Here is a 13,675-nt window from a genome sequence, read left to right on the forward strand (position 1 = left end):
TATAACATGTCTGGTGGGCAGAGTGATATAACATGTCTGGTGGGCAGAGTGATATAACATGTTTGATGGGCAGAGTGATATAACATGTCTGATGGGCAGAGTGATATAACATGTTTGGTGGGCAGAGTGATATAACATGTTTGGTGGGCAGAGTGATATAACATATCTGATGGGCAGAGTGATATAACATGTCTGGTGGGCAGAGTGATATAACATGTCTGGTGGGCAGAGTGATATAACATGTTTGATGGGCAGAGTGATATAACATGTCTGATGGGCAGAGTGATATAACATGTTTGGTGGGCAGAGTGATATAACATGTTTGATGGGCAGAGTGATATAACATGTCTGATGGGAAGAGAATGATGATGAGTGATATAACATGTCTGGTGGGCAGAGAATGATGATGAGTGATATAACATGTCTGGTGGGCAGAGAATGATGATGAGTGATATAACATGTCTGATGGGCAGAGTGATATAACATGTCTGATGGGAAGATAATGATGATGAGTGATATAACATGTCTGGTGGGCAGAGAATGATGATGAGTGATATAACATGTCTGGTGGGCAGAGAATGATGATGAGTGATATAACATGTCTGATGGGCAGAGTGATATAACATGTCTGATGGGAAGATAATGATGATGAGTGATATAACATGTCTGGTGGGCAGAGAATGATGATGAGTGATATAACATGTCTGGTGGGCAGAGAATGATGATGAGTGATATAACATGTCTGGTGGGCAGAGAATGATGATGAGTGATATAACATGTCTGGTGGGCAGAGAATGATGATGAGTGATATAACATGTCTGGTGGGCAGAGAATGATGATGAGTGATATAACATGTCTGGTGGGCAGAGAATGATGATGAGTGATATAACCCACCTTTGTATTATTTTGATCTGATAAACCATTCATCTTCCCTGTGTTCTTAAATATTGTAGTTTAATATGTATATACAGTGGCTTGCGAAAGTATTCACCCCCTTGGCACTTTTCCTATTTTGTTGCCTTACAACCTGGAATTAAAATTTATTTTTTGGGGGGGGTTTGTATCATTTGATTTACACAACATGCCTACCACTTTGAAGATACCATTTTTTAAATTTTTTATTGTGAATTACAGCTGCAAGTCTCTTGAGGTCTTGAGGTACGTCTCTATAAGCTTGGCACATCTAGCCACTGGGAATTTTGCCCATTCTTCAAGGCAAAACTGTTCCAGCTCCGTCAGCTCCCCCCCCCCCCCCCCCCCCCCCCCCCCCCCCCCCCCCCCCACACACACACACACAAACACACTGGCTCCAGGTCATCTATAAGTCTATGCTCCATAAAGCCCTGCCTTATCTCAGCTCACTGGTCACCATAGCAACACCCACCCATGGCACGCGCGCCAGCAGGTATATTTCACTGGTCACCCCCAAACCCAACACTTCCTTTGGCTGCCTTTCCTTCCAGTTCTATGCTGCCAATGACTGGAACAAATTGCAAAAATCACTAAAGCTGGAGTCTTACATCTCCCTCTCTAACTTTAAGCATCAGCTGTCAGAGCACTGTACCTGTACACAGCCAATCTGTAAATAGCACACTAGACTACCTCATCCCCATATTGTTACTTATCCTCTTGCTCTTTTGCACCCCAGTATCTCTACTTGCACATTATCATCTACATCTATCACTCCAGTGTTAATGCTAAATTGTAATTATTTCGCCTTCATGGCCTATTTATTGCCTTTACCTCCCAACTCTTCTACATTTGCACACACTGTACATAGATTTTTCTATTGTCTTATTGATGGAAAGTTTGTTTCTGTGTAACTCTGTGTTGTTTTTGTTGCACTGCTTTGCTTAATCTTGGCCAGTTCGCAGTTGTAAATGAGAACCATCATTCCTTCAGTTTCCCAGTCCCTGCCGATGACAAACATCCCCACAGGATGATGCTGCCACCACCATGTCTCATTCCATGTTGGATTGTGTTCTTGGGGTAATGAAAGGTGTTGGGTTTGCGCCAGACATAACATTTTCCTTGATGGCCAAAAATCTAAATTTTAGACTCATCTGTCCAGAGTGCCTTCTTCCATATGTTTTTAGAGTCTCCCACATGCCTTTGAACACCAAACGTGTTTGATTATTTTTTTCTTTAGCAATGTTTTTTTTTCTGGCCACTCTTCCGTAAAGCCCGGCTCTGTGGAGTGTATGGCTTAAAGTGGTCCTATGGACAGATACTCCAATCTCCGCTGTGGAGCTCTCAGGGTTATCTTTGGTATCTTTGCTGCCTCTCTGATTAAATGCTGTCCTTGCCTGGTCCGTGAGTTTTGGTGGGCGGCCCTCTCTCGCCAGGTTTATTGTGGTGCCATATTCTTTCCATTTGTTAATAATGGATTTAATGGTGCTCCGTGGGATAGTAAATGTTTCTGATATTTTTTTTATAACCCAACCCTGATCTGTACTTCACAACTTTGCCCCTGACCTGTTTGGAGAGCTTCTTGGTCTTCATGGTGCCGCTTGCTTGGTGGTGTTGCAGACTCTGGGGCCTTTCAGAACAGGTGTATATATACTGAGATCATGTGACAGATCATGTGACACTTAGATTGCACAGAGGTAGACTTTACTTAACTAATTGTGTGACTTCTGAAGGTAATTGGTTGCACCAGATCTTATTTAAGGGCACCACTTTTCTGTTTTTTTTTAATCATGTTCTTTTTTTCATTTCACTTCACCAAATTGGACTATTTTGTGTATGTCCCATTGCATGAATTACAAATACAAATCCATTTAAATTACAGGTTGTAATGCAACAAACTAGGAAAAATGTCAAGGGGGAGGAATACTTTTGCAAGGCACTGTTTTGCCTTTGGATCACACAATGTCAAACACCTACTGTATATATGTCAAAGACAAACTGACACAAATACGCAGACCCAAACAACGTCATTAGGTTTATCTGTATCCATACTTTTCCCTGATAAACGTATTTAAAAAAAAAAGTATATTATACCAACTAAAATCAGGATTAGGATTACAGCATTCTAATGGTCTATCTCTGAACATGAAACACTGTATCAGGTTAATCTGGATTTAAACAATTAGTCACATGGGAAGCAGTGGAGGCTGCTGAGGGGAGGATGGTTCAAAATAATCTCTGGAAGGGAGTCAAGGGAGTGTTATCAACCACATTGACTACGACCAAGTATCAAGGGCTGGATGCACTTTAACAGCCGTAACAACACAATTTGGCTGGTGGGTCTGTTAAAAGAGTGGGCCAAACCGAGGGACAGTGTGCGTGCCTAACTTCACTGTCCCTGAGTGGGGCTTTGCAGTCAACATGGCAAAATGGAACTGGTGCCCATTGATTTGTATCTAATGATGCTCACCAGCTGTGCCCCGCCTGATGATGATGTTACTGGCTATGTTTATACTGGCTGTGTTTATACTGGCTGTGTTTATACTGGCTGTGTTTATACTGGCTGTGTGTACACTGGCTGTGTTTATACTGGCTGTGTGTACACTGGCTGTGTGTACACTGGCTGTGTGTACACTGGCTGTGTGTATACTGGCTATGTTTATACTGGCTATGTTTATACTGGCTGTGTGTACACTGGCTGTGTGTACACTGGCTGTGTGTACACTGGCTGTGTGTATGGATTATCACTGTGCAGATACAAACAAGGACCAGGGCAGTCGACTGCGAGGCCTATGGAGGTTGTCTATGAAAGACTCAAAGCAGATAACCAAAGGTGAGAAAAGCATGGGATGAAATATCAAGAATCTTGTGCCTTCTTGCAAGAGGCCAATGTTATTACCAGGTCCAGAGTTTTTCCTGTAAACTCTTGGCCCTAGAAACTGTAAGATAATGACCTCCCTACCCGCAGCAGATGATTCTTAGATGTTTGTTCATTAGGAAGTTTAAAGGTTGAACAATCAATCACCTGCTGTGAAATTTCTCTGCCAGACAGCTTTTAACTGCTGTGACTGAGGTCACTTTGTTAAGATAAATATCTGTATATTATGTAACTGTGTCTGGGCCAGGCTGCCATGATCAGATATTAAAATACATTAACCTTGGTTTTGCGGTCACCTTGAGAGATCGGGCCTTCCCTACCTAGTACTCTTACTGTACAGCAAACTTAAACAAAAGAGGAGGAAAACAGAACTATAGATCCACTGATGAGATGAGTGTGTCCACCATTTTAACATCCCCGCTGTCTTTAATGGTAGGTAAGGGACCCCGCTGTCTTTAATGGTAGGTAAGGGACCCCGCTGTCTTTAGACACACTCTCTGATCTCTCTCCATGTGTCTTTATGAAGGGATGGAGGCTTTGTTTCTGTATCAACCTTCCCTCCAACCCTGGTTTTCTCCCACACTGCCCACTCTTTATTTTAAACTGACACACCCCCTTTTCTCTCTGGTCACCTGTCTGTCTCTCAGGGTCCCCTGGGCTCTCAGGGTCGCTTGGGCTCTGACAGTGACATGCCATTATGTGTATGGTCTGTCTGTGATTGAGGCCACAAGGCTCATCTACACCCATACTCTTGTTTCCCTTTGACCCTGCATCTCAGCTCCAGCTCACTTCTCACTATTGAATGCGTTGCTTAGTAGCCATGTGTTAGTTGCCCCAGGAATAAGAATCAGGTCCATAGTAAGTAGTCAATAGTCTCAGTGAACTCTCACTTTATCACTATTTTAAACCCAGGTGTTTCTGGGAACTTTAGTTTGTTTCTCTGAACTGTCCTCCCTCCCTGCTCCAGGTGTAGTGGAGCCCATCTGCCTACCTAACTTTGGGGAGGACTTTGAGGACGAGACCATGTGCTGGATCTCAGGCTGGGGGGGGGGGGCACTTCGTATGGAGGTGAGTCAAGGCTGTTAAGCATGTCACATGTTGTTTCTTTATTCACACTTACAGACCAGTAGTCAGTCTTAGAGTCATAATGTTTTTCATAAATTTAAGCTCTGTCTGAGTGTAGTCTGCTAGGGATTTATTACTCTCTGTCCAGGTCGCTTTCCTCTCCACTAAGGTGTGCAGCACTCCAGGGGTCTACCATCAATATATCCCCCGGGATAATCTGTGCAGGTTACCTGGAGGGAGAAACAGACTCCTCCCAGGTACTGTAAGCCCATGGTGGTGAGCCTTAGTGCAGAGTGGAACATTTCTGTCAATTTGGTGTTAAATATACACATACATATACATATGTTTTCATGAATGTTAAATAGTTGTTGTTAAACATACTTATACCATGGCATTGTTGAATACTCTTTTCTGATTGGCTTGAAGGGCATTCTAGAGTGTGTATTACTTCCCTACAGCGCACTGTATTTTTGCATGGTAGAATTCAATGGCAACAGTTCATTTTTAAATGTTTTGTTTGAGTTGCTTTTGAAAGCAAAAGTTGAATTGAACAAAAGTTGAATTCGTTTTTACATAATAGCAAGCTATGTTTGATGGTTCGGTTAGCTAAACTAGCAAGCCTGTTTGTTTGGTTACCACGGTAACTACTGAAGCTATCTAGTAAACTTGCTAGTTACTTCAGTGGATGTTGAGCACATTTATATTGGCAACATTTTTACTGTTGTGTTTGTGGTCCCCAGGGAACAGCGGGGCTCCTCTGGCCTGTGAGGACTCGTCAGTATGGAAGCTGGTAGAGGCCATTAGCTGGGGTCAGGGCCGTGTTGACAGGAACAAGCCTGGGGTGTACACTCGCGTCACCCCAGTCCCTCAAGTGGATCCACAAACAGATGGAGGTTAGGAAGGGGAGCAGGGGTTAGGGATTGGAGCTGGCAGGGTTTAGTGAGCATAGGTATTTTAGGGTTTATGAGAAGGGCGGGAGTTTTGTCCTGACCAAGAACTCTAATCAGGGGTTAGTGAGGAGAAAGCCAGAGAGTTGGAATTAAATAATTAATTAATGAAGGAGCAAATAACTATTCCTCAGTGGGTGTTCAACAAAGCACAGACTACTTGAAACAGTGAACCAGAGAGACTTGAACCATAGGCAATGCAGCGGTTGAGGGAGAGAAAGAGTGCAATGCTTGAGCCTCCCCTGCTTGTCTTTCAAATTCCGTTTCACGAGCCCAGTTGTTCTCCTGTCCATATATTCAATGAACTAAGATGGACAGCTGTGTTTTATTCAAACATTGTGCCTTCCATCCCCCAAGTCCAGCAGCTGGCTGTGCAGTAAAGTACAAGGCTAGATATTAAATGACACATGAAGGAATAAATCATTTCAGCTCTATTCATTACAATTGTATCTAAGTCCAGTGTGCACATTGGTTTAAAGTAGATCTGATTTTGTTGAGCTCTGTGTGTGACGTCGGCACTGCGCTCTCCAGCTCGTTCAGAACTATTTCCATTTGAACGAGGTAGTTCAAATGAGGCAATAAATAAAGGCAATAAATTTTTAGAGTCTCCCACATGCCTTTGAACACCAAACGTGTTTGATTATTTTTTTCTTTAGCAATGTTTTTTTTTCTGGCCACTCTTCCGTAAAGCCCGGCTCTGTGGAGTGTATGGCTTAAAGTGGTCCTATGGACAGATACTCCAATCTCCGCTGTGGAGCTCTCAGGGTTATCTTTGGTATCTTTGCTGCCTCTCTGATTAAATGCTGTCCTTGCCTGGTCCGTGAGTTTTGGTGGGCGGCCCTCTCTCGCCAGGTTTATTGTGGTGCCATATTCTTTCCATTTGTTAATAATGGATTTAATGGTGCTCCGTGGGATAGTAAATGTTTCTGATATTTTTTTTATAACCCAACCCTGATCTGTACTTCACAACTTTGCCCCTGACCTGTTTGGAGAGCTTCTTGGTCTTCATGGTGCCGCTTGCTTGGTGGTGTTGCAGACTCTGGGGCCTTTCAGAACAGGTGTATATATACTGAGATCATGTGACAGATCATGTGACACTTAGATTGCACAGAGGTAGACTTTACTTAACTAATTGTGTGACTTCTGAAGGTAATTGGTTGCACCAGATCTTATTTAAGGGCACCACTTTTCCGTTTTTTTTTAATCATGTTCTTTTTTTCATTTCACTTCACCAAATTGGACTATTTTGTGTATGTCCCATTGCATGAATTACAAATACAAATCCATTTAAATTACAGGTTGTAATGCAACAAACTAGGAAAAATGTCAAGGGGGAGGAATACTTTTGCAAGGCACTGTTTTGCCTTTGGATCACACAATGTCAAACACCTACTGTATATATGTCAAAGACAAACTGACACAAATACGCAGACCCAAACAACGTCATTAGGTTTATCTGTATCCATACTTTTCCCTGATAAACGTATTTAAAAAAAAAAGTATATTATACCAACTAAAATCAGGATTAGGATTACAGCATTCTAATGGTCTATCTCTGAACATGAAACACTGTATCAGGTTAATCTGGATTTAAACAATTAGTCACATGGGAAGCAGTGGAGGCTGCTGAGGGGAGGATGGTTCAAAATAATCTCTGGAAGGGAGTCAAGGGAGTGTTATCAACCACATTGACTACGACCAAGTATCAAGGGCTGGATGCACTTTAACAGCCGTAACAACACAATTTGGCTGGTGGGTCTGTTAAAAGAGTGGGCCAAACCGAGGGACAGTGTGCGTGCCTAACTTCACTGTCCCTGAGTGGGGCTTTGCAGTCAACATGGCAAAATGGAACTGGTGCCCATTGATTTGTATCTAATGATGCTCACCAGCTGTGCCCCGCCTGATGATGATGTTACTGGCTATGTTTATACTGGCTGTGTTTATACTGGCTGTGTTTATACTGGCTGTGTTTATACTGGCTGTGTGTACACTGGCTGTGTTTATACTGGCTGTGTGTACACTGGCTGTGTGTACACTGGCTGTGTGTATACTGGCTGTGTGTATACTGGCTATGTTTATACTGGCTATGTTTATACTGGCTGTGTTTATACTGGCTGTGTGTACACTGGCTGTGTGTACACTGGCTGTGTGTACACTGGCTGTGTGTACACTGGCTGTGTGTATGGATTATCACTGTGCAGATACAAACAAGGACCAGGGCAGTCGACTGCGAGGCCTATGGAGGTTGTCTATGAAAGACTCAAAGCAGATAACCAAAGGTGAGAAAAGCATGGGATGAAATATCAAGAATCTTGTGCCTTCTTGCAAGAGGCCAATGTTATTACCAGGTCCAGAGTTTTTCCTGTAAACTCTTGGCCCTAGAAACTGTAAGATAATGACCTCCCTACCCGCAGCAGATTATTCTTAGATGTTTGTTCATTAGGAAGTTTAAAGGTTGAACAATCAATCACCTGCTGTGAAATTTCTCTGCCAGACAGCTTTTAACTGCTGTGACTGAGGTCACTTTGTTAAGATAAATATCTGTATATTATGTAACTGTGTCTGGGCCAGGCTGCCATGATCAGATATTAAAATACATTAACCTTGGTTTTGCGGTCACCTTGAGAGATCGGGCCTTCCCTACCTAGTACTCTTACTGTACAGCAAACTTAAACAAAAGAGGAGGAAAACAGAACTATAGATCCACTGATGAGATGAGTGTGTCCACCATTTTAACATCCCCGCTGTCTTTAATGGTAGGTAAGGGACCCCGCTGTCTTTAGACATACTCTCTGATCTCTCTCCATGTGTCTTTATGAAGGGATGGAGGCTTTGTTTCTGTATCAACCTTCCCTCCAACCCTGGTTTTCTCCCACACTGCCCACTCTTTATTTTAAACTGACACACCCCCTTTTCTCTCTGGTCACCTGTCTGTCTCTCAGGGTCCCCTGGGCTCTCAGGGTCGCTTGGGCTCTGACAGTGACATGCCATTATGTGTATGGTCTGTCTGTGATTGAGGCCACAAGGCTCATCTACACCCATACTCTTGTTTCCCTTTGACCCTGCATCTCAGCTCCAGCTCACTTCTCACTATTGAATGCGTTGCTTAGTAGCCATGTGTTAGTTGCCCCAGGAATAAGAATCAGGTCCATAGTAAGTAGTCAATAGTCTCAGTGAACTCTCACTTTATCACTATTTTAAACCCAGGTGTTTCTGGGAACTTTAGTTTGTTTCTCTGAACTGTCCTCCCTCCCTGCTCCAGGTGTAGTGGAGCCCATCTGCCTACCTAACTTTGGGGAGGACTTTGAGGACGAGACCATGTGCTGGATCTCAGGCTGGGGGGGGGGGGCACTTCGTATGGAGGTGAGTCAAGGCTGTTAAGCATGTCACATGTTGTTTCTTTATTCACACTTACAGACCAGTAGTCAGTCTTAGAGTCATAATGTTTTTCATAAATTTAAGCTCTGTCTGAGTGTAGTCTGCTAGGGATTTATTACTCTCTGTCCAGGTCGCTTTCCTCTCCACTAAGGTGTGCAGCACTCCAGGGGTCTACCATCAATATATCCCCCGGGATAATCTGTGCAGGTTACCTGGAGGGAGAAACAGACTCCTCCCAGGTACTGTAAGCCCATGGTGGTGAGCCTTAGTGCAGAGTGGAACATTTCTGTCAATTTGGTGTTAAATATACACATACATATACATATGTTTTCATGAATGTTAAATAGTTGTTGTTAAACATACTTATACCATGGCATTGTTGAATACTCTTTTCTGATTGGCTTGAAGGGCATTCTAGAGTGTGTATTACTTCCCTACAGCGCACTGTATTTTTGCATGGTAGAATTCAATGGCAACAGTTCATTTTTAAATGTTTTGTTTGAGTTGCTTTTGAAAGCAAAAGTTGAATTGAACAAAAGTTGAATTCGTTTTTACATAATAGCAAGCTATGTTTGATGGTTCGGTTAGCTAAACTAGCAAGCCTGTTTGTTTGGTTACCACGGTAACTACTGAAGCTATCTAGTAAACTTGCTAGTTACTTCAGTGGATGTTGAGCACATTTATATTGGCAACATTTTTACTGTTGTGTTTGTGGTCCCCAGGGAACAGCGGGGCTCCTCTGGCCTGTGAGGACTCGTCAGTATGGAAGCTGGTAGAGGCCATTAGCTGGGGTCAGGGCCGTGTTGACAGGAACAAGCCTGGGGTGTACACTCGCGTCACCCCAGTCCCTCAAGTGGATCCACAAACAGATGGAGGTTAGGAAGGGGAGCAGGGGTTAGGGATTGGAGCTGGCAGGGTTTAGTGAGCATAGGTATTTTAGGGTTTATGAGAAGGGCGGGAGTTTTGTCCTGACCAAGAACTCTAATCAGGGGTTAGTGAGGAGAAAGCCAGAGAGTTGGAATTAAATAATTAATTAATGAAGGAGCAAATAACTATTCCTCAGTGGGTGTTCAACAAAGCACAGACTACTTGAAACAGTGAACCAGAGAGACTTGAACCATAGGCAATGCACGGTTGAGGGAGAGAAAGGGTGCAATGCTTGAGCCTCCCCTGCTTGTCTTTCAAATTCCGTTTCACGAGCCCAGTTGTTCTCCTGTCCATATATTCAATGAACTAAGATGGACAGCTGTGTTTTATTCAAACATTGTGCCTTCCATCCCCCAAGTCCAGCAGCTGGCTGTACAGTAAAGTACAAGGCTAGATATTAAATGACACATGAAGGAATAAATCATTTCAGCTCTATTCATTACAATTGTATCTAAGTCCAGTGTGTTGCACATTGGTTTAAAGTAGATCTGATTTTGTTGAGCTCTGTGTGTGACGTCGGCACTGCGCTCTCCAGCTCGTTCAGAACTATTTCCATTTGAACGAGGTAGGCTGTGTTCTCTCCCGCCCTCCCCTTTTTAAATGTATAAAACTCACTCAATGGACATTGTAACCTCTGAAAACGTACTATACTCATAACAATATTGGTCACATACAGTGTAAACGATGTCTTTGTGTGGTGTCAGGATTTTACAAGTTTGTCTTCCTGAGGTATTATGACGAAGATAGCTTGCCAGGTTGCCAGCTTGCTAGCAGGCTAAAGTTAGCGCCTCGCTAGCGTTCTGTGGCTAGCTACTGTATGATTAGTTCATTTTCATCTTCTGACAGCGGAGGCACAGCAAATATATAGACTGCACGACATCCAATCCTGATGTTCCCTTTCCTTGCTTTTGCATTGTGATCCTCATATGGAGATACTGTATGAAATATGTCTGTTTTTTTTCTAATCATGAATCAGTTCTGTGTCAGATTAAATAGCCATTTGACTCCTTCATTGAACTATGTTACAAGGTTTTTCATTGAACATCCTTTTTAACATAGGATTTTGATATTCTATTGATGGTATTAATTAAGAACATGGTTCATATTTGTACAGTACATGTGATTTCATAGCTCTTTTTAGGGTTAAAGACATAAAGGTTTTCAAGACTTTAAAAAATTGACAATCCAAGATGGCAGCGGAGTAGGATGTGTATATCTGTCTTTGTCTTATCCCTTGTCTTATCCCTTGTAAATAGCCGGTCTTTATCGTATACATCTTAATCTCACTTTCTATCTACGAACGAAATGTACTTTCCTGCAACCCGCCTCACTCAATGTGGTACGGATCTGCTATTTTTATTCCTTATTCCCTATATGTCTCAGCCTCCAGTATTTTTGCAGCATAAGTAGTTTATGTGTCGGGGGGCTAGGGTCAGTTTGTTATATCTGGAGTACTTCTCCTGTCCTATTCGGTGTCCTGTGTGAATTTAAGTGTGCTCTCTCTAATTCTCTCTTTCTCTCTTTCTTTCTCTCTCTCGAAGGACCTGAGCCCTAGGACCATGCCTCATGACTACCTGACATGATGACTCCTTGCTGTCCCCAGTCCACCTGGCCGTGCTGCTGCTCCAGTTTCAACTGTTCTGCCTTATTATTATTGGACCATGCTGGTCATTTATGAACATTTGAACATCTTGGCCATGTTCTGTTATAATCTCCACCCGGCACAGCCAGAAGAGGACTGGCCACCCCACATAGCCTGGTTCCTCTCTAGGTTTCTTCCTAGGTTTTGGCCTTTCTAGGGAGTTTTTCCTAGCCACCGTGCTTCTACACCTGCATTGCTTGCTGTTTGGGGTTTTAGGCTGGGTTTCTGTACAGCACTTTGAGATATCAGCTGATGTACGAAGGGCTATATAAATACATTTCGATTTGAAATTTGATTTGATCATATAGTTATTTATTTATTTTTCTCTCCTTTGCACCCCAGTATCTCTACATGCACATGCATCTTCTGCTCATCTATCACTCCAGTGTTTAATTGCTAAATTGTTTTGCCACCATGGCCTATTTATTGTCTTACCTTCCATGTGTCTTACTATTTATTGTCTTACCTTCCATGTGTCTTACTATTTATTGTCTTACCTTCTTATTGTCTTACCTTTATTCCATGTGTAACTCTGTGTTGTTGTTTGTGTTGCACTGCTTTGCTTTATCTTGGCCAGGTCGTAGTTGTAAACGAAAACTTGTTCTCAACTGGCCTACCTGGTTAAATAAAGGTGAAATAAAACATTAATTTAAAAAAGTTGCAAAAAATGTAACAGCAATTACAATTCCCTAAAAGGCTTTTTATGTTCATTGGAGCGTCACCTATGCACTTATATTAGTTATATTCAAGAATAAAGGCAATAATTCATTTTTTATTGTGATTCATATGAATGTAACCAAGTAAAACATAATTCAGTATAACACTGTGTTATAATATAACAAGAGTTTAAAAAAAATATACATTTTAGTTTTATGCCCAACTCAGCAAAAAACTGAAATGTCCTCTTACTGTCATTTGCGTTTATTTTCAGTAAACTTAACCTGTGTAAATATTTGTATGAACATAACAAGTTTCAACTACTGAGACATAAAAAGTTCCACAGACATGTGACTAACATAAATGGAATAACGTGTCTCTGAACAAAGGGGGGATCAAAATCAAAAGTAAGTCAGTATCTGTTGCGGCCACCAGCTGCATTAAGTACTGCAGTGCATCTCCTCCTCATGGACTGCACCAGATTTGCCCGTTCTTGCTGTGAGATGTTACCCCACTCTTCCACCAAGGCGCCTGCAAGTTCCCGGACATTTCTGGGGTAAATGGCCCTAGCCCTCACCCTCCGATCCAACAGGTACCAGATGTGCTCAATGGGATTGAGATCCCGGCTTTTCGCTGGCCATGGCAGAATACTGACATTCCGGTCTTGCAGGAAATCACGCACAGAACGAGCAGTATTACTGGTGGCATTGTCATGCTGGAGGGTCATGTCAGGATGAGCCTGCAGGAAGGGTACCACATGAGGGAGGAGGATGTCTTCCCTGTAACGCACAGCGTTGAGATTGCCTGCAATGACAACAAGCTCAGTTCCGATGATGCTGTGACACACCGCCCCATACCATGACGAACCCTCCACCTCCAAATCGATCCCGCTCCAGAGTACACGCCTCGGTGTAACATTCAATCCTTTGACGATAAATGTGAATCCGACCATCACCCCTGGTGAGACAAAACTGTGACTCTTCAGTGAAGAGCACTTTTTGCCAGTCCAGTCCTATGCCCATGGGCGACGTTGTTGCCGGTGAGGACCTGCCTTACAACAGGCCTACAAGCCCTCAGTCCAGCCTCTCTCAGCCTTTTGCGGACAGTCTGAGCACTGATGGAGGGATTGTACGTTCCTGGTGTAACTCGGGCAGTAGTTGTATCCATCCTGTCTGTACCTGTCCTGCAGGTTTGATGTTCGGATGTACCGATCCTGTGCAGGTGTTGTTATATGTGGTCTGACACTGTGAGGATGATCAGCTGTCCATCCTG

This window comes from Oncorhynchus mykiss, chromosome 22 (assembly GCF_013265735.2).
Source record: "Oncorhynchus mykiss isolate Arlee chromosome 22, USDA_OmykA_1.1, whole genome shotgun sequence".
NCBI lineage: Eukaryota > Metazoa > Chordata > Actinopteri > Salmoniformes > Salmonidae > Oncorhynchus > Oncorhynchus mykiss.